Genomic DNA, 19,274 nt, shown 5'->3' with positions numbered 1-19,274 from the left:
CAACACCTAATATATATATATATATATATATATATATATATATTATATATATTATATTAATAGAATTAAAATATATAATATGTAAAAATATATAAAAATATGTATGATTTCAAAACGAAAATAATAAAAAGTGTAAGGAGAAGTATTCTTGAAGCTTCCATGGGTGCTTTCTATATACAGATTGTATTTCGCGAGTTTCCTCCGTGTCCAGATCCATTCTTAGAATGCCGTTTCGTGAACCTTGCAATCCACTTCATCCTGACGAGTATCAGACTGCTCCTCGCCTTGATGAAGTGGACTGCAAGGTTCACGAAACGGCATTCTAAGAATGGATCTGGACACGGAGGAAACTCGCGAAATACATAATCTTTATATTATATATAAGGAGAAGTTTTTATATAACTCATTTACGTTCCTCTATCTTTAACTATTGTATATATGAATATATATGTATATATATATATATATATTTATATTATTAATAAAGCTCTATATAATATATTAAATCAATAAAATATATGAATTCAATTAATAAAATATGTTAAAAATATAACTAAAAATAAATTTTTTGGACGTGTTTTTTGTCTGTCTTCTCTGTCTTCTTAAGCACCTATTTACCATATATAACTAAATAACCATTTATATTACTAAAAAAGAGTTTTTATACAAAAAATCCAAATATTCTTATTATATCTAACAAGGGAACACAACCAAGTGAATCTCTCCGATTTAAAGGAGCTTTTAGTATGTTGCTCTATGGATAAAAATAAGATACACACACACACACACACACACACACACCATACACACACACATTTTTATATGTGCTGAGTCGCACGTTAAGAGAATGAAATCTTCCTTTGAAAAAAATCGGTTTTTTTGTCAAATTGAATATCGTCAAATATGTAAAAGATAGAAAAAAATTTTCAGAATAAAAATTGAATGGCTTTAAGACTTTATAGAATTATAATAAAAAAATATTTTTTTAATAATTTATTTATAATAAAAAAAATATTTTTTAAATAATTTATTTATAATAAAAATTATTTATTTATAAAAAGATTTTTTTATATATTTTTAAAGTACTCTTAATGCCATTCAATTTTTATTCTTCAAATTTTTCTATCTCTTACAGATTCGACGATATATTCAATCTAAAAGAAAAAAATCGATTTTTTTCAGGGAAGGATTTCATCCCCTTAGAACAACATACTAAAAGCTCATTTAAATCGAAGAGATTCACCTGGTGTTTCTTTTGTAAGTTAAAACAAACTTACCTTTTTAAAAAAAGATAAAAAAAGCACTAAGCATGCGTGCTTTTCGTGAAGAATTATTTGGGTCGGTTTCATCAATTATTTAATTGGCCGTGGAACTGATTAATTGTATTTGCTGTTTAGTAGAATTGATCACTTATAGTTGACACCGATTCGGCTTAATCGAGTTCATGAAATCGAGTTGGTGAAACTGGCTCTTTGAATATAACTAAATATCCAACCTAATTAATAGTAGTTTTAATTTGTTCAAGTTTCAATTTTTTAATTTATTCTTTATTGAAGGTTTTCTTATTACAACCCAAGTAATGACAACTTTAATTCTCAGTCAAAAATTATTACTCTTCGAAAAAAAATTATGTATCAAATGAAAAATTAAAATTCAGATGCTACAATCTTAACTAATGAAGTTAAATTCTATTAAAAAAGTAAAACACAAATGGTACTATCTCTTGTTATTTACTTAACTCTAATGATATGTATCATTCATATAAAAGATTTGATATCAACAAAATTGACGCCAAGTGAAATTCCTCAAAATTTTATGTATTATTCGTAAAAAAGATTTGATATCAACAATTGACGCCAAGTTAAATTCCATATAATTCGGATACAAAATTATATAAATAATATTAACTTTAATGATATTCCTATAAAAAATTTGATATCAAGAACTGGCACGAAGTTAAATCTCATTTCTTTATACCATGCCAAATTAAATAAATAATGAATATTAATCTAATGATATGTATCATTTGTATAAAAGAATTAATATCAACAACTGTGGCACCAAGTTAAATTCTACTATCAAAATAAAAAGTAAAACACAAGTGATATTATCTTTATTATTATTTACTTAATCCATAAATACTTAATCCATAAATGGTATTATCTTTAACTTTTATGAAATGAAACCTAAGTGTATGTATATCTTATTGAAGGATCTTCCTATTCCAATCCAAATGGTTTAAATTTCTCTTAAATGAAATTATTATATCACAATTCATTCAAAGACATTTTCTCTTCCAACTGAAGTAGTGGTTATTTAATTCTCCATCAAAATATTATACAAAACATTATCACAAAACTGCGTTACCTTGCTCAATTTAAATGTTATCACAAAAATTAAAGAGTTAACCGTATAAAATGATAAAATTTAATTTAAGTAGAAAAATTTTTCATGTAAAAATACTTGGCGTTGCTAGATCGAGTAAGAAAAACTATAAAAACAATTTAAAATTAGAATGGTAATTATTAAAAATAAATAATAAAAGATAATTATAATTTAAAAATAATAATAAAAGTAATAATAAATTTAATCTGAACTTTACACTGAATAAGAATAAAGTTTACTATTTGTTTCTCTTTCATAATGCATGTCTTACGAAATTTGTTATTCTTAGACACAATTAATAATATTCAACGTTCATAATTTACGACTCTATAACTCAATCGCATATATACACGCTAGATATATTAACTCTCATTGGGAATGCTTCTTATTTTTCTTATTTTTCTAAATATTCATATTTTTTAATATGATTCTAATTTTTTATATTAATACGCTTCTTATTTACGTAATTTTTTTAAATATTACATTTTTTAGGTATTACATTCTTATTTTTCTTATTTTTCTAAATATTACATTCATATTTTACTATTATATTATTATATCGAGATCTAGCAACGCCACGTGATCTCAATGATTGATATAAATCTTTTTTAGGAATAATACATAAAATTTTGAGAAATTTCACTTGGCGCCAATTTTGTTAATATCAAATCTTTTATGCGAATTATACATATCATTAAAGTTAAGTAAATAACAAGAGACAATACCATTTGTGTTTTACATTTTTAATTTAATAGAATTTAACTTCAATCAGATAAAATTGTAACATCTGAGTTTTAAGTTTTTATTTGATACATTAATTTTTTTTGAAGTGTAATAGTTGTTGACAAAGAATTAAAGTTGTCATTACTTACCTCTATGAAGTTGGCACATCATTTTTCAAAAAATAAAATTTTGGTCACAATTCCGAATGCACTCCAAAGAGTTCTGGAGTTTCTGTCTAAAATTAAAAATAGTTCTGACGAATTAATATAAAAACAAAAAAAAATTTGAGATGCTAACTTCACAAAACGCAGAACGAAAAATCGCGATATCTTCTAAACCATGTTACATACCAATAAAATTCCCTTATTCTTTATAGATATTCGTCATAGGTATACAATTTATACTTTACTTTTATCTTATCGCTAGATTTCCTTATTTTATCTTTATTTCGAAACCGGAAATTCCGTCTCTTTTATAAGAGGGTATATTCAATTTCTTTATTTAAACTCTAACAGATAGATCACGTTATGTACTTTTATGCGTCATAAAAATTATCTACAGATTATTCTAGAAAGAATGTCTAAGAATATCACACGATCTTTCTCAAAGAAGCCCTATGAAATAACAAATATAAAAGCGTATTATACATTAACATTAATAATAATGTATATTATATTAGTGTTTAACGATTAAATAATTAAGTTCAACAATTAGCAGTAAAATAGAAATCTTCCTGAATGCGAGAACGAATATCTCTTTTTTTTCCCTTTTTCTTTTCCTAATAAAGTTAAATTAATTTTAAACATATGAATGTAGTGAATTCGCCTCGCATAAAGGATATTAAAGAAAACCGAATTTTTATTACAACAAATTGTTACAATTCAACTATTATTTATTAAGAATAAACTTGTAGAGTGGGAAGTAGGGCTTACGCGGAGCCTTGCTGCCTTATCTCAAGAAAAGCGCGAGTATAGGTTCTACCAAATTTTGGGAAGTGTCGATTGGTTCTGAAAGGACACTCCCACACTCATTTTCAGAATATGAAAGGAGCTGTCGAAGACAGAACCTCACTTAGACTTAGACTTACACTCAGACTCACTCTTAGACTCACACTCACTCTCACTTACTTACTTACTACTCATTTACTACTACTACACTGCTTCGGTCAATTTATCAGTCACCCAGTCAGTCAGTCAGTCGGTTATTCAGACAGTCAGTCAGTTACAGCTATACTATCAAGGTGAGAACTATCCTCGCGCTTCATCAGAACCTCACTTTCGCATTGTTTTACCTATAGCATTTATCTTTTTAATAAACGATGATATTAAATCGAATCTATCGACGGAACGTCTAAATCTTTAATCTCTAAATCTACATACAAGTACATATATATATATATATATATATATATATATATATATATATATGAATATCTGAGGGGTTGTTGCGACTGTTGCTGCCAATAGCGTGGCCCCCGTTTGTCAGCACTTCCTCGGAGAATTCATAATTTCCTCGTATCCAGAGAGCTGTTACGACTGTCGCTGCCAATAGCGTGGCCCCCGTTTACGACAGTTCCCCGGAACATTATAATTCTTTTTTTTGCGTTACCTCCATGCCTACCAAAGGCGGACGAAGACAAAAAGAAAAGAGATTGAGGTTCCAAGTTAAATCAGTCCTTATTTCAAATCAAGATCCTTTCCCCTATTTCCAAAAACTTGCGCAATTGCTAGACCAAGACAAACCGGTAGACTTACCCCGCGAACCTGTCTACACTCTAAATAAATTGGAGATCAACCTCACGTTTCCTAATTACAAAACCATTCCAAAGTACGATCCACGTAGATTCGCCTATAAACTTCGCGATCTTTTTGGCACCGGATTCAAGGTTACCCTTCCTTTAAATTATCCAGTACTTCCCAGTGAATCGCATCCTTAACTACACAACTTAATCTCCGGTCCCCGAGTAAATTGTTTAAATACATTGACTCAAAAACGGAGAAAAATCTCAACAACAACGCAAATCGTAACAATCATTTATCCTAGCGCTTTAAATGATAATAACTTTTGATAGAACTTTTGGGGTGCTATCCAAAATTGTCAACAGAACTGCTGTAATATTAAAAAAATTTTTGTCCCTCATGTGAGAGAATCAGACATTCAAAAAATTATCTTCTCTTAAATTGTTAGTCCTAGCACTCCGAGCGTTAATAATTTTCATTAGAACTCGTGGAGTGCTAGAAATGTCGCAACTTACATATCTTTTATCTTTATGATGTTGAAAGATTTTTCGAACGTACTAAAATTGTTGTCGTATTCTTTCTTTGCACGGGTTTTCATGGACCCCTACGTGTTTATGTGTATTTTTATTTTATCGCCAGTGTATGCGTTTGTGTGTATGCGTTTGTGTGTGTCCTGCTCTCGGCATAACTCGGCAATCAACGGCATGGACGTGGCAAGAATCTGATTCCGTTTGTGTGTGTTTTGTGTGTGTGTGTGTATGTGCGCGCGTGCGTGGGTGTGTTTGTTGACATGATATGTCTGATGAATTGTCTGATGAATTTTGGTTAATACAATTGAAATCATTGATTGATAACTAGTATATAGAGTTTGTTAAAAATGTTTTTAACTGTTTTGTATAGTTTCCATTCTGCAAACCTACCATGATATATATGATTAAATGTGATGTTATTTCTTATATGGGTTACTTCTTCATCATCTGATGCTATTTTCTGCTTAGTCATTATATCATCATATAAATATTTGAGTTGTATCATATACGAATGTTGTATAATGCCTGTTATTTCTGTCGCTGGCATATTGATGATACTGCATCAGCTATAATGTAATTCTTATCATTCATATTCAATTTTTTTGGGTATAGATCCAAGTGCACTGTTTTTCTCGATACTAATGGAAGCAGTATATTGTCCATCCGTAAAGACATTGCAATCTACAAGTAAATGCGATTGAAAGATATATTTTTCGAGAATATTTTCATGGCACTTCTTGCAAGTAGAGGTTTTATCGTAAATAGTGTCTAGTATAGCGTTTCGCAGTGCCGAAAGACTGTTTTGTTAATGTACAAAATTATGTTAATGTACTTATTACTGAAATTTTTCGCAAATGTTCGCAAATGTTTGCAACGATGACACTTTTTACTTATAATTAAACTGGGAAAATTTATACGAATAACTGTTCCGCTAGATGCGCGACATTTCAATTGGCATTTAAATTCGTTACATTTATTCGGTAAGGTGTAATTTCAAATATTGGTATACCACTAAGGATTTTCGCGCGATTTGTTGATAAATATTTCTCGTAATACTACTTACCATTGAAATGTTTTTAGCGAAATTACAAAAATTGTTTTGTTTATTAATAGTATAAGTTTCGTTGGTTACTATTGCGTTAACGAATCAAATGCACATGTTTCGCGAACCACGATAAAATTATCATTGCATCGGGATGCTTTAAACAAGCTGCCGTTTTTTAATACTAGTATAGTAACCCACTGTAAGGTCTTCATTATATTATCCCAATCTGGACAATCATCAAGGTAAGTAAATTTTCCTTTTTTTATTTAACTTTGGAACAATTTCATCAACATTCGATTCTTTCTTAACAGTTAAATCTCGCCAATTTTCTTCGAACGACAACATCCCACATATTTTCTTTACTATTTATCATATCCTGTTCTTTGCATGCTGTATTTTCGTTGGCCAATGCTAATAAAGTTTTACCTTGCAAGAAATTGATATGACGATGAATTTATCGATTCGCATTGGTAATTCACTTTTAAATAACTTGTATTTCAGGTCTGCAAATGATGCTTTAACAGCTGAGTAGCTACTATTTTATCACAACGAAAGTGAGAGCGCATGATATCTTCACAGAAACAAGTAGAAAATTAGATATTTTTAATTTTAATGCATGTTGTGAATTATAAAACGCATTTACCTGAGACAGATTTCGCTGCAATATCCTCTGCTGATTCATAAATGGATTTCGCCCATTCCGTCTATCCATTGGCATTTTCACTAAAATTTTTTAAAAATATTTCCTCATTGATCTCTTTCTCATAAGTAGCATCTTCAATCGATGATCCTTTGATAACATCATTCACCGATCTTGAATGATTCTTCTGAAAGAAGAAGATCAGAATTCTTGTCACTGCCTATGTCTTCACTTAATGCGATAAACTATTATTGGTATTAATAACGATTTTATATTTTGTATTTTGCTCATTTTATAAATGGCCGATAAAAAATTCTTAAATAAAATTGTCGAACTTTTGCTACTTTACCGCGAAGACAGTCCCATTTTGAAATCATTCAAATGAAATGGTTTTCATCCAATCTGATGTAGCAACTTGGCAATTTCTCTTGCTTCTCCAAAATGACAATATCATATAATGTTTGCATAAGAATATGTATCCGCGCAATTTGCGAATGCTTTTTTGCCATAAGAAGAGCCTTGCTGAAATCTGTTATTATCATTCGTGATGAAGGCACTATCCATTAAAATTACAAGAAAATATGTAATCATTGATGCATCTTGCTTAGTTGACACCATTTGGAATACTGGAGTGCTAGTTGTTTCTGTTATTAGCACGCACTGATACAAATAAATATGAGGGCTTTTTTCTTTATTAACGAGCTTTAATTTTTTCACAAAATTTCCTGGCATCAATCGTTAAAAAATTATTATGATTTCTATTCATAGTCTTGTAAAATATTTTCTGCTCTTCTGTCCAATATATACAGAAGAATGAAATCAAGACCTATATTGCATATAATGTCCGCAAAAGATTCATTCTTTGCTACATTTAAATTTAGAATTGGAAATGCTTTAATTCAAGACAACGATCCGTTTCTTGTTGCTTGGCTTTTCGTAGCACTGTAGCATTATATAACAATGGCGGAATAAGATCGCCATTATCCATTAAGCATTTTGCTTCATTCTCCATATACTAGTATCTTGTTTACCGTCCAACAAATGTGACGCTATTTTCTGACGCAGATGTTCTTTTAATTGACGCTTTTTTTTGTGCCAAAATGTTGACTGATAATTCTTCAATCTACATTCGAATATTACGTCTGCATCCTTTTTTGGCTTTTGCAATAAATGCCCGGAAAGTTTATTCTGCATTCAGTACATACAACTATAAAACGTGTATAGTACTTAGCGTCGCTACTTTTAAAAACTTTAGCACACTTAAAAGTAAATGCACATGGAATTTTTTCTGCTCCCATATTTTAGACGCAAATACGTGAATCCATTTTCCTGACTGAAACAAAACATATTTATGATTACGATATGTTTTCCTTATAGGTTTAATATCTTTTCATACATCATTAAAAATAACGAGTGAAAATGTTACATTTTTAGTCGTTGGTATATTAGACAGATTAAACGAAGTATCGTCTACTGCTTCTGACTGGTTCAATTCTCCGGCTTTGTTAATATTAAAAATACGCAATACGTAATCTTTCATACCGAATCTATTTTCATTTAATATAGTATACTTTGGTGTAATACTAGAACTTTGAGCATGCATGTAATCTGAAACTTTTTCATAAACGTTACTGGTGGAAACGATTTATCCTTCTCATCAAGAGCTCTAAACTCGAATTTTGCCAAAGTTTCCATTAATTTTTCGCGATCGTATATAATGTTCGTACATAATATTGCTGAGCAAGAGGCACTTCTTTCACAATCGTACATGAACAAGCTCAGCGCGATGATCAAGATAATGAGGAGGACACAAAGGACTTGCCGATTTATATGTGCTCGTAAATCTAACAACAGCGTAAATAGAACAACATACAAAATATAAAATCGTTATATCCATAATAGTTATCGCATTAAATGAAGACATAGGTAGTGACGAGAATTCTGATCTTCTTCTTTTAGAAGAATCATTCAAGATCGGTGAATGATGTCATCAAAGGATCATCGATTGAAGATGCTACTTATGTATGAGGAAGAGATCAATGAGGAAACACTTTTAGACAATTTCAGTGAAAATGCCAATGGATTGACGGAATGGACAAAATCCATTTATAAATCAGCAGAGGATATTACAGCGAAATCTGTCTCAGGTTCTGTGGTAAATGCGTTTTATAATTCACAACATGCAGTAAAATTAAAAAATCTACTTACCTTTGTAGACAGGTATCATACACTCTCACTTTCGTTGTGATAGTAGCTACGTCCTCAGATGAAGTATCATTCGCAGATCTGAAATACAGGTTATTTAAAAGCGAAATACCAATGAAAATCGGTAAATTCATCGTCAAACATATCAATTTCTTGCAAGGTAAAACTTTATTAGCATTGGCCAACAAAAATACAGCATGCAAAGAACAGGATACGAATAGTAAAGAAAATATATGGGATGTTGTAGAAAATTGACGAGATTAACTGCTAAAAAAGAATCGAATTTCGATGAAATTGGTCCAAAGTTAAATAAAAAACGAAAACTTACTTATCTTGACAATTGTCTAGATTGGGATAATATGAAGACTTTATAGCGGGTTACTATACCAGTATTAAAAAACGGCAGCTTGCTTAAAGTATCCCGATGCGATGATAATTTTATCGTGATTCGCGAAATATGTGCATTTGATTCGTTAACGCAATAGTAACCAACGAAACTTATACTATTAATAAACAAAACAATTTTTGTAATTTCGCTAAAAATATTTTAATGGTAAGTAGTATTACGAAAAATATTTATCAACATCGCGCGAAAATCCTTAATGGATACCAATATTTGAAATTGCACCTTATCGAACAAATGTAACGAATTTGAATGCCAATTGAAATGTCGCGCATCTAGCGGAACAGTTATTCGTAAATTTTCCCAGTTCAATTATAAGTAAAAAGTGTCATTGTTGCAATAATGAACATTTGCGAAAAATTCCAGTAACAAGTACATTAATTTTACAAAACGGTCTTTTGGCACTGCGAAACACTACTGGATACAATTCCTACACATATAAAGCCTCTACGTGTAAGAAGTGCCACGAAAGTATTCTCGAAAAATATATCTTTCAATCGCATTTACTTGTAGATTGCAGTGTCTTTACGGATGGACAATATACTACTTCCATTGGTATCGAGAAAAACAGTGCACTTAGATCTATATCTAAAAAATTGAATACGAATGATAAGGATTACATTATAGTTGGTGCAGTATCATCAATACGCCAGCGACAGAAATAACAGGCATTATATAACATTCGTATATGATATCACTCAAATATTTATATGATGATATAATGATTAAGCAGAAAATAGCATCAGATGAAGAAATAACACCACATTTAATCGTATATACCATGGTAGGTTTGCAGAATGGAAACTATACAAAGACAATTAAAAATATTTTTAACAAATTTTATATACTAGTTATCAATCAATGATTTCAATTATATTAATTAAATCACATTTCATCAGACACATTCGATCATGTTAACAAACACACATGCATGCGCGCACGCACGCGCACACACATACATACACGCAAAACACACACACACAAAACACACACAAACGGATCAGATTCCTGCCATATCCACACCGTTGATTCCGAGTTATGCCAAGAGCAAGATACACACAAACGCATACACTGGCGACAAAACAAAAATACACATAAACGTAGGGGTCCATTAAATCCGTGCAAAGTAAAAAATACAACAATTTTAGTATGTTCAATAGAAAAATCTTTCAACATCATAGAGATAAAAGATATGTAAGTTGCGACATTTCTAGCACTCCACGAGTTCTAATGAAAATATTATTAACGTTCGAAGCGCTAGGACCAACGGTTTAAGAGCTATCGCTATTTTTCATTCGTCGAATCGAAAATTTCTAACACCCGAAAGGTAAAAATTTTTTTATAGTTTTGGCAATTCTAGTGGCAGTTCTGAGTAGCACTCCATGAGTTCTACCAAAAGTTATTATCATTTAAAGCGCTATTATTAATGGTTTAGGAGATATCGCGATTTTTTATTCTGAATTTTGTGAAGTTAGCACCCCAAATTTTTAATTTTTTTTTTTATATTAATTCGCCGGAACTATTCTTAATTTTGGGGAACTCCAAAACTCTTCGGGGTGCATTCGGAACTGTGATCAAAATTTCATTTTTTGAAAAATGAGATGCCAACTTCACAGAGGTCCATTACTTGGGAATAAGATCTTCAATAAAGAATATCTTAGGAAAAAAATTAAAACTACTATTAATTGGATACTTAGTTATATACGAAGGGCCGGTTTCACCAACTCGATTAAGCCGAATCGGTGTCAATCATAAGTGATCAATTCTACTAAACAAAAAATACAATTAGTTAGTTCCACGGCCAATTAAGTAATTGGTGTTGGTAAAACCGGCCCAAATAATTCTTCGCGAAAAGCACACATGCTTAGTGCTTTTTTTACCTTTTTTCAAAAAGGTATGTTTGTATAAATAACAAAAAACAGTATCATTTATGTTTATTTTTGAATTTGATAGAACTTAATTTAATTAGTTAAAATTATTGGTTTTAATTTTTAATTGATTTTTTTATTTAATACATTAATTTTTTTCGAAGAGTAATAATTTTTAACAGAGAATTAAAGTTGCCATTGGGTTGGAATAATAAAATTATAACATTATAACATATTAAAATAATTTGAACTTAACATAACCTTTACATGTACAAATATAAACAGAGACCTCAAAAAAGAGGTCACCTTTTATATTTTCGTCCGTTTTTTAGGCTCTCAAGTTTTTGACTGAACTGTGTGTCAAATAATATACTGCAATGAGATATTAATTACAAAGAAAATTACAAAGAAGTTTCTTGGTTGAGGTAACAATCGTTATCATAGCTGGAGTGGGGAATCAACAATTACATCTATATGAAAATCTGTTTGATTCCACTCCTTTCTGCTCTGATAATAATTTTCACCTCATCTTTAAACTTCTCTGTGATTAATGTCTGAAGATAAAATTTTTGGCACACAGTTCAGTTCAAAAATTAAGTGCCAAAAAAAAACGGGCGATTTTCGCGATCACTCTTTTTAAGAAATTATATAATCAAATTTAACGTAAAACATTTACGAAGAAACGTAATTATTGGAGAACCTTTTATTAATAAAGACCTTCTTAAAATCACTATAGAAAAGTAATCAATATTCAACACAACTCATACAAATTTACTGTTTTAATCATTGTTTTACAAACACAAATTCATTGCTTTAAAAACATAAATTCATTGTTTCAAACACAAAAATCCACTGTTTTAAACACACAAATTCTTTGCATTAGCAGTGAATTTGTGTTTTTAAAGGCCGGTTTCATCAACGCCCGATCAAGCTTAATCATGATCCGTCAACGCTAGAAAGAAACGAACTTTTTAGCGTCAACCATATATAAAATTACATAGACTGAACTAACTTTGATCGTAATTGGTAGCCTTAGGGTGCGGTCCCATAGTGCAGAATTGATGCAATGCGAAAATTGGTGAAACTCTCGTGATTGGTCGTGGCTTCATTCCGCCGATTCCGCCGTTTTCTGTTGCGCAAGTTTATTTCTTTTGCGGATTCCACCGATGCTTGCATGTGTGTGTGTGTGTGTTATAAAAACTAACCTCGTTAAGCTGGTTTAATGGAGGAAACTGTCTCCTACAACCGCATGATTAATCAACATGCTGAAACCTGTTCGGATTCCCATCTGTGTTCTCCGGGTGTTATGTTATTCTTGTTTAATATTCGGTAAGTAACAAGAATGGAGTGATACCTAGGTAGCACTCGGGTGGAATCTAAACATAATCCTGAAGGTAATTAAGTCTCCAAATAAATACGGAAGTTAATATGATCAGAACACGAATGTAGTATATTGTTTGAGATCGTTAATTCGGGAAAGGCAGGAATTCTTTCGGTTGATCGACAGTGATTGTCGTTGAACGCACGCATAAAGTGAGCTCGTGATTTCATCTAGAACATGATCTTAATCCTCGTTAAAATCAGCGATTTGGCGTTCTTTGTTCTTTTTAAAACAATTCGGTACACGCAAACAGGCACCGGTAACGGACATTCGAAAGTTCTAAAACAATTCAATTCGCGCACGCGAGCGCCGCGCTCCGACGAATACGTCACGCGCTGTCACCAATCCCACGTACGGATTTTCTGTCGCGCATGACTGTTACGTTGAACGTCGTTAGAAAAGAATCCAAAGCGCCAATCAATTTTGTACACCTAATGCCACGTAATAATTACGATTGTGGCAAAATTTTATTGGATTTTTCCCAAGAAGAAAGCCCAGGCCGAAAGCAATAAATGCTTCGATCTCGCCGTCCTCCTTCTTAGAGTCAAAAAGGTTCTTAGAGTCCTTAGAGTTTTAGACTTCTTAGAGTTTTTAGAGTCATAGTCTCGCTTCGTAAAACCGCCGTGCTAACTGCTTAGTGAAAACCGTGAAAAACGAATCTTTTCGAGAAGTGCCGAGAAAATCGCCGAGATTTTCCATCACCGCGATTCCAATTACAATTTGGAAAAGGTGACCGCATTTAATGTTCTGTTAATCTAATATTTAATTAATTATATTTTCTGAATTTGTAACTGTGCATATTAAAGAAAATTCTTTTGTTAAATTACAAAGAAACGGAGTTCTCTTTACTGTCGCGTATCATATCAACCTTGTGCCGTTTTCTCACTCGAATCTTTCCGCGCGGTGCATTCCCGCACATTTTTTGGTCCTTCGAGCCGGATACTCGCTGGCATCCGCAGTGTCGAGTGCATCGCGTCCAGTGCGCGCATTATCAAGAAAATCAGAGAGAGAAGAATTTGCAAGTGAAATCATGAGTGACGAAATAGTCGCCTTGCTGACCTCCCAGAGTGACATCCATGGTCGCATGGCCAGGTCAATAACCAATTTGAAGAAATTGGGGACGGCCAACATCACCCTCCACAATGTCGAAACCCGCTTGGCGCTTCTCGACCAAATGTGGACGAAATTCGAAAAGCAACACGATCTTATTCAAGTTCATTACAAGGACGCCTACGATCAGAGTGAGTACAACACGTCTCAATTTGCCGATTCCGCCGAAAACACGTACGTGCTGCAGCGCGGCCTGCTGAACGATTACCGGACGAAACTCATGGCGAAGGAACCGAGTTCAGCTTCCAAAACAGAAGGTAATGTGTCTTCCGGAAAATCGTCGCTGCCTCGCCTCAAGATTAGTTCTTTCTCTGGCGCATTCGAAGACTGGCCTACATTCCGAGACCTCTTCCAATTCATTGTCGGAAACAATTCATCAATCTCAGCAATCGAGAAATTTCATTACCTGAAAACTTGTCTGGAGAGTCCTGCTGAGGAACTGATTCGACCGTTAGCAATGACCGAAGACAACTATCCACGCGCAGGGAGCTGCTGAACGAGCAGTACGAAAATAAGAGAGAGTTATCACGCTCCAATTTCTCCAAGTTTACCGCCGTGGCTAAGATGAAGAACGAAACTAAGGAGGAGCTCAACCGCATCTTCAACGCCGTGACCAGGGTAGTCAACGGCCAGGAGAGCATTGACAGGCCTATCGACTCTCATGGCTTCGATCTACTAAATCATCTTGTCGTCGAGCTCTTCGATCCAAGAACTCGCCTGGAGTGGGAGTCATTCTCAAGCGCCTCGAGCGACATGCCCACTCTTAAAGAGCTGATAAACTTCATAAACAAAAGGGCACGTACTTTCAAAGCCGCCAAACCAAAATCGCTCAAGGTCTACGACAACCCGTCGCGATCTGCCAAGTCGCATCACGTCAAGAAATACACCGAATCTTCTCAATGCGTCCTAGGTACCCTGCAAGGATAAACACCACGTGATGAAAAATTATGTGAAGAATTCAAGAAGAAATCCGCTGTCGACCGCAAGGCCGTCGCCGAAACTCACAAGCTGTGCTTCAACTGTCTCGGCTCTCATACTTTCGCGAAGTGCCAGTCGACGAGGACGTGTGCTGCGTGCAAGTCTCGTCACCACTCAATGTTACACGACGCGTACGTTTCACTGAAATCTCAAGAGGTCAGCTCACTGTCGGCAGTGCGCCGCGACAACGATCACAAGGCTATTTTGCTCGCAACTGCGCGAGTTTCCATCGCTGATCGTCACGGCAATCGGCATACGACACGCGTGCTCATCGACCAAGGTTCGGAAATTTCTTTGATTTCCGAGGCTCTGTTCCAGCGCCTACGCCTGCCACGCTCTCGATCCGCAATCGAAGTCATCGGCATCAGCGGCAAAAGCTCCGGGCCCAGCAGGGGAAAGGTGACGCTCAAGGTGACCTCGTTAACAACAGGGACCGACTTCACCGTCGGAGCCTTTATTCTGCCACGTCTTTCGCTTTACCAAGGCTCTCACGCAAGGATCAGAATGGAGTGGCCACACTTAAAGGGGCTCCAATTGGCTGATCCGGGCTACGCAGCAAACGACTCTATTGAGCTACTTTTTGGAGCGGAAGTATGCTCGATCGTTCTCCAGGATGGTCTTCGCAAAGGAGGCCCCCAAGCGCCTATCGCTCAAAAGACACTGCTCGGCTGGATCCTATTGGGAGGTTGCGACCAAATAACCAACTCAGCACAGCGCCACTCGCTTCAGTGCACCGCAGATCATGAGCTAGCCGACCTTGTGCACCGCTTCTGGGAGCAGGAACGAGAGGTGCCCGCTCCCGTCGCACTCACGCCAAAAGAGCAGCAATGCGAAGACATTTTCGCGCTGCAGCATCAACGCACTGCCGAAGGACGATACATAGTGCGACTACCTTTTGCATCTCCGCCGACGACGCTGGTTGAGACGCGAAGATCTGCTGAACGACTCTTAATCGCCATGGAGCGACGCTGTGAGAGAGACGCACGATTCGGCGCCTTCCTGAAGGAATATGAGGACCAAGGTCACATGGAATTGGCGCAAGAACTTTCGAATTCTGGCGAAGATCGGTACTACCTTCCACATCACGGCGTCCTTCGAGAATCCAGCACCACTACGAAGCTCAGGGTCGTCTTCAACGGATCGCAGCGCACAAGGTCCGGTGAGTCACTCAATACTCATCTGCTAGTTGGGGCTAACTTGCTGCCACCCTTCGCGAACGTACTTCTGCGGTGGCGGTGGCATCGGTACGCGCTAGTGGCTGACATCGAAAAGATGTATCGGCAGATTCTTGTTCATCCCGACGATCAAAGGCATCAATGCATTCTCTGGCGACAGCGTTGATGAGCCTATACGCGAGTTTACTTTGAAAACCGTCACTTACGGTCTCGCTTGCGCGCCATTTCTCGCCATTTGCACTCTGCGTCAACTCGGCGATGACGACGGATCGCGTTTCCCTCGAGGCGCAGATGCGTTACGACACGACTGCTACGTCGACGACGTCGTAACCGGAACGCATAACAAAGACAATGCTATCGCTCTCCAAGTCGAGCTCCGCAACCTCTGCATGGCGGGCGGGTTCTCTCTCCGAAAGTGGGCCGCCAACTGTCAGGAACTTCTTCGCGACATTGCCTGAGTACTGCCTCACCAGAGACTCGCGGTCGTGGGAACAAGAGAATCACTCAACGCTGGGATTGCGCTGGTATCCAACCAGGGACGAATTCGCCTTCTCTGTTCCTCCTCGCACCGTCGTCGCGTTTACCAAGAGAAGTCTGCTGTCGGAGACCGCTCGACTCTTCGACCCGCTCGGATGGCTGGCTCCAGTAACCATTCAAGCCAAAATTCTAATTCAGTCGGCCTGGCTGCAACAGCTGGATTGGGACACACCATTGCTGGAAAGTGGAAGCGGCTCTGGGAAGAACTTCCACTGCTTGAGAAGCTCAGAGTCGGCCGCTGGCTCGGCACCGGCGACACGAGCTCTCAACTTGAATTACACGGCTTCGCAGACGCATCCGAAAGAGGTTACGCCGCTGTGGTGTACCTCCGCATCACCGCAAACAACCAAACAAAGACTCGATTATTGACAGCCAAAAGCAAGGTCGCGCCGATCAAACTTGTTTCTCTCCCGCTCGAACTCTGCGCCGCCGCCTTACTTTCAAGTGTACTCGTGCACACGCGCTCTGTGCTAAACTTAGCTGCAACGCCAGTAATCTTATGGTCAGACTCCAAGGTCACGCTCCACTGGATTCGAGGTCACGCCTCTCGCTGGAAAACTTACGTGGCCAACAGAGTATCACGAATCCAGCAGCAACTTCCGGAGGCTCAATGGCGTCACGTCCCGGGCAAGGACAACCCTGCCGACTGTGCCTCCCGGGGACTGACACCACGCGAGCTCCTCAGCCATCCCTTGTGGTGGACGGGTCCCGCATGGTTATGCGGGAATCCGACGCAATGGCCAAGCATCGATCCGGAGCTCATCAAGGACGTACCGAAGCAACGGGCCACCACACTCGCAGCAGTCATCAGGAGCAACCACGAGCCGGAAGAACTCCTCAGGTTCTCGTCACTACACCAATTGCTGAGAGTGACTTTCTGGTGCTTGCGTTGGCGTCACCGCAGTCGCTCAGTCGGATCTGTGGACAATGAGCTCCACGGGTCAGCGCTTCTCCCAGCCGAACTCGACGCAGCACTCAGTCAATGGATTCGCGCAGTGCAGTCACTTCATTATCAGGAGGAGATGACTGCTATCGAAAACCAACGCTGTCTTGCACGATCCAGCCACCTGCGAACCCTCAGCCCGTACATGGACGAACAAGGAGTCCTGCGAGTTGGAAGACGCCTCAAGCACGCAGCGCTGTCTTTCGACGAGCGACATCCTATCAACGTGCCTCCACGGTCATGGCTCACTCGCCTGCTGGTGGAAGCCTACCATCGCCGTACTCTCCACGGAGGAGTTCAGATGACTCTGGGATTGCTGCGCCTCCGGTTCTGGATTCCACAAGGCCGAGCAGTGGTCAAGCGATGGCTGCATCAGTGCGTGACATGCACTCGGTGGAGGGCTGCCACTCCGCAACCGAGAATGGGAAACCTTCCTCCAGGAAGAGTGACTCCTGCACGATCATTTCTTCACGTGGGCATCGACTACGCAGGGCCTATCTTCATCAGGACGAGCAAAGGGCGTGGGCACAGCGCTCACAAAGCATTCATCGCGGTTTTCATTTGTTTTAGCTCCAAGGCCGTTCATCTCGAGGCTGTTTCAGCTTACACCACCGACGTCTTTCTGGCTGCTCTCCGTCGATTCACATCTCGCCGAGGACTGTGCACGGACATCTACTCCGATTGCGGCACCAATTTTTCGGGCGCCGACCGGCAACTTCGAGAGATGCTCTGGGCCTCCTCGTCAGAAGGACGAAGGATCGCACACGTTGCCACATCAGAGAGGATCCATTGGCATTTTAATCCCCCTTCGGCACCACATTTTGGTGGACTCTGGGAGGCGGCCGTGAAATCTGCCAAGTATCACCTGCGCCGAACCATCGAAATCAGGCTCACCTTCGAGGAAATGAGCACCCTGCTCGCACAAGTGGAGGCATGCCTGAACTCCCGGCCCATGCATGCCCTCTCAGACGACTCCGACGACCTCATGACTCTGACACCAGGTCACCTGCTCATCGGGGCACCACTGCTGGCCTTCCTTGTCGGACAAGAAGGAAAATTTGCTTTCCAGGTGGCAACTTATCCAGCGAATGCGAGACCACTTCTGGCAGAGATGGTCACGCGAGTACTTACACACTCTGGCTACCAGACCGAAATGGACCAAGGACGCTTTGCCACCACGCATTGGATCGCTATGCATCATTCGTTCCGAGCTCACACCGCCAAATAAGTGGCCACTGGCACGGATCACGCAGCTACATCCTGGAGACGACGGCGTAGTGCGAGTGGTCACAGTCAAAACAGCCTCATCCGAATTAATTCGTCCTTTGGTCAAATTAGTTTTATTGCCAGAGAATGCTAACGCGTTTATCTCGCACGCTAATGCATCAAATGTAAAGGAGAGCTTGAATTGATCGCGCGTACTTTCGTAAATCATTGCTTCAATGTTATTTGTCATATAACTATCGTTTACAGTTCAAGCTCTTCCACGAAATCATTGCATTGTATCGCTTGTCTTATGTACGCGATTACTGTTTTTTTTATTGTAATCTCAATGCGTAACTTTTATACATATATCGTCATGGAGATGACGAGGCGGGCGGGAATGTTTGAG

At 37.5% G+C, this 19,274-nt stretch overlaps 2 long non-coding RNA genes across 3 annotated transcripts in view; one reads left to right on the top strand and one right to left on the bottom strand.

Annotated features, from left to right (window-relative positions):
• Positions 1-19,274, top strand: part of LOC105143425 (uncharacterized) — a 95,902-nt gene that overhangs the window by 55,250 nt on the left and 21,378 nt on the right. The gene's annotated exons all lie outside the window — the stretch shown is intronic.
• LOC147907155 (uncharacterized) lies at positions 7,784-10,293 on the bottom strand. The gene is made up of 2 exons (XR_015547736.1): positions 9,271-10,293; positions 7,784-8,395 (listed from the first exon to the last, which is right to left on the bottom strand). It is a non-coding gene; the product is annotated as an uncharacterized LOC147907155 (long non-coding RNA).

Source organism: Acromyrmex echinatior, chromosome 16, assembly GCF_024713525.1.
Source record: "Acromyrmex echinatior isolate Ae372 chromosome 16, ASM2471352v2, whole genome shotgun sequence".
Classification (NCBI taxonomy): domain Eukaryota; kingdom Metazoa; phylum Arthropoda; class Insecta; order Hymenoptera; family Formicidae; genus Acromyrmex; species Acromyrmex echinatior.
Note: the sequence above shows the minus strand (reverse complement) of the source record. Positions and strands in the feature narration are given on the sequence as shown.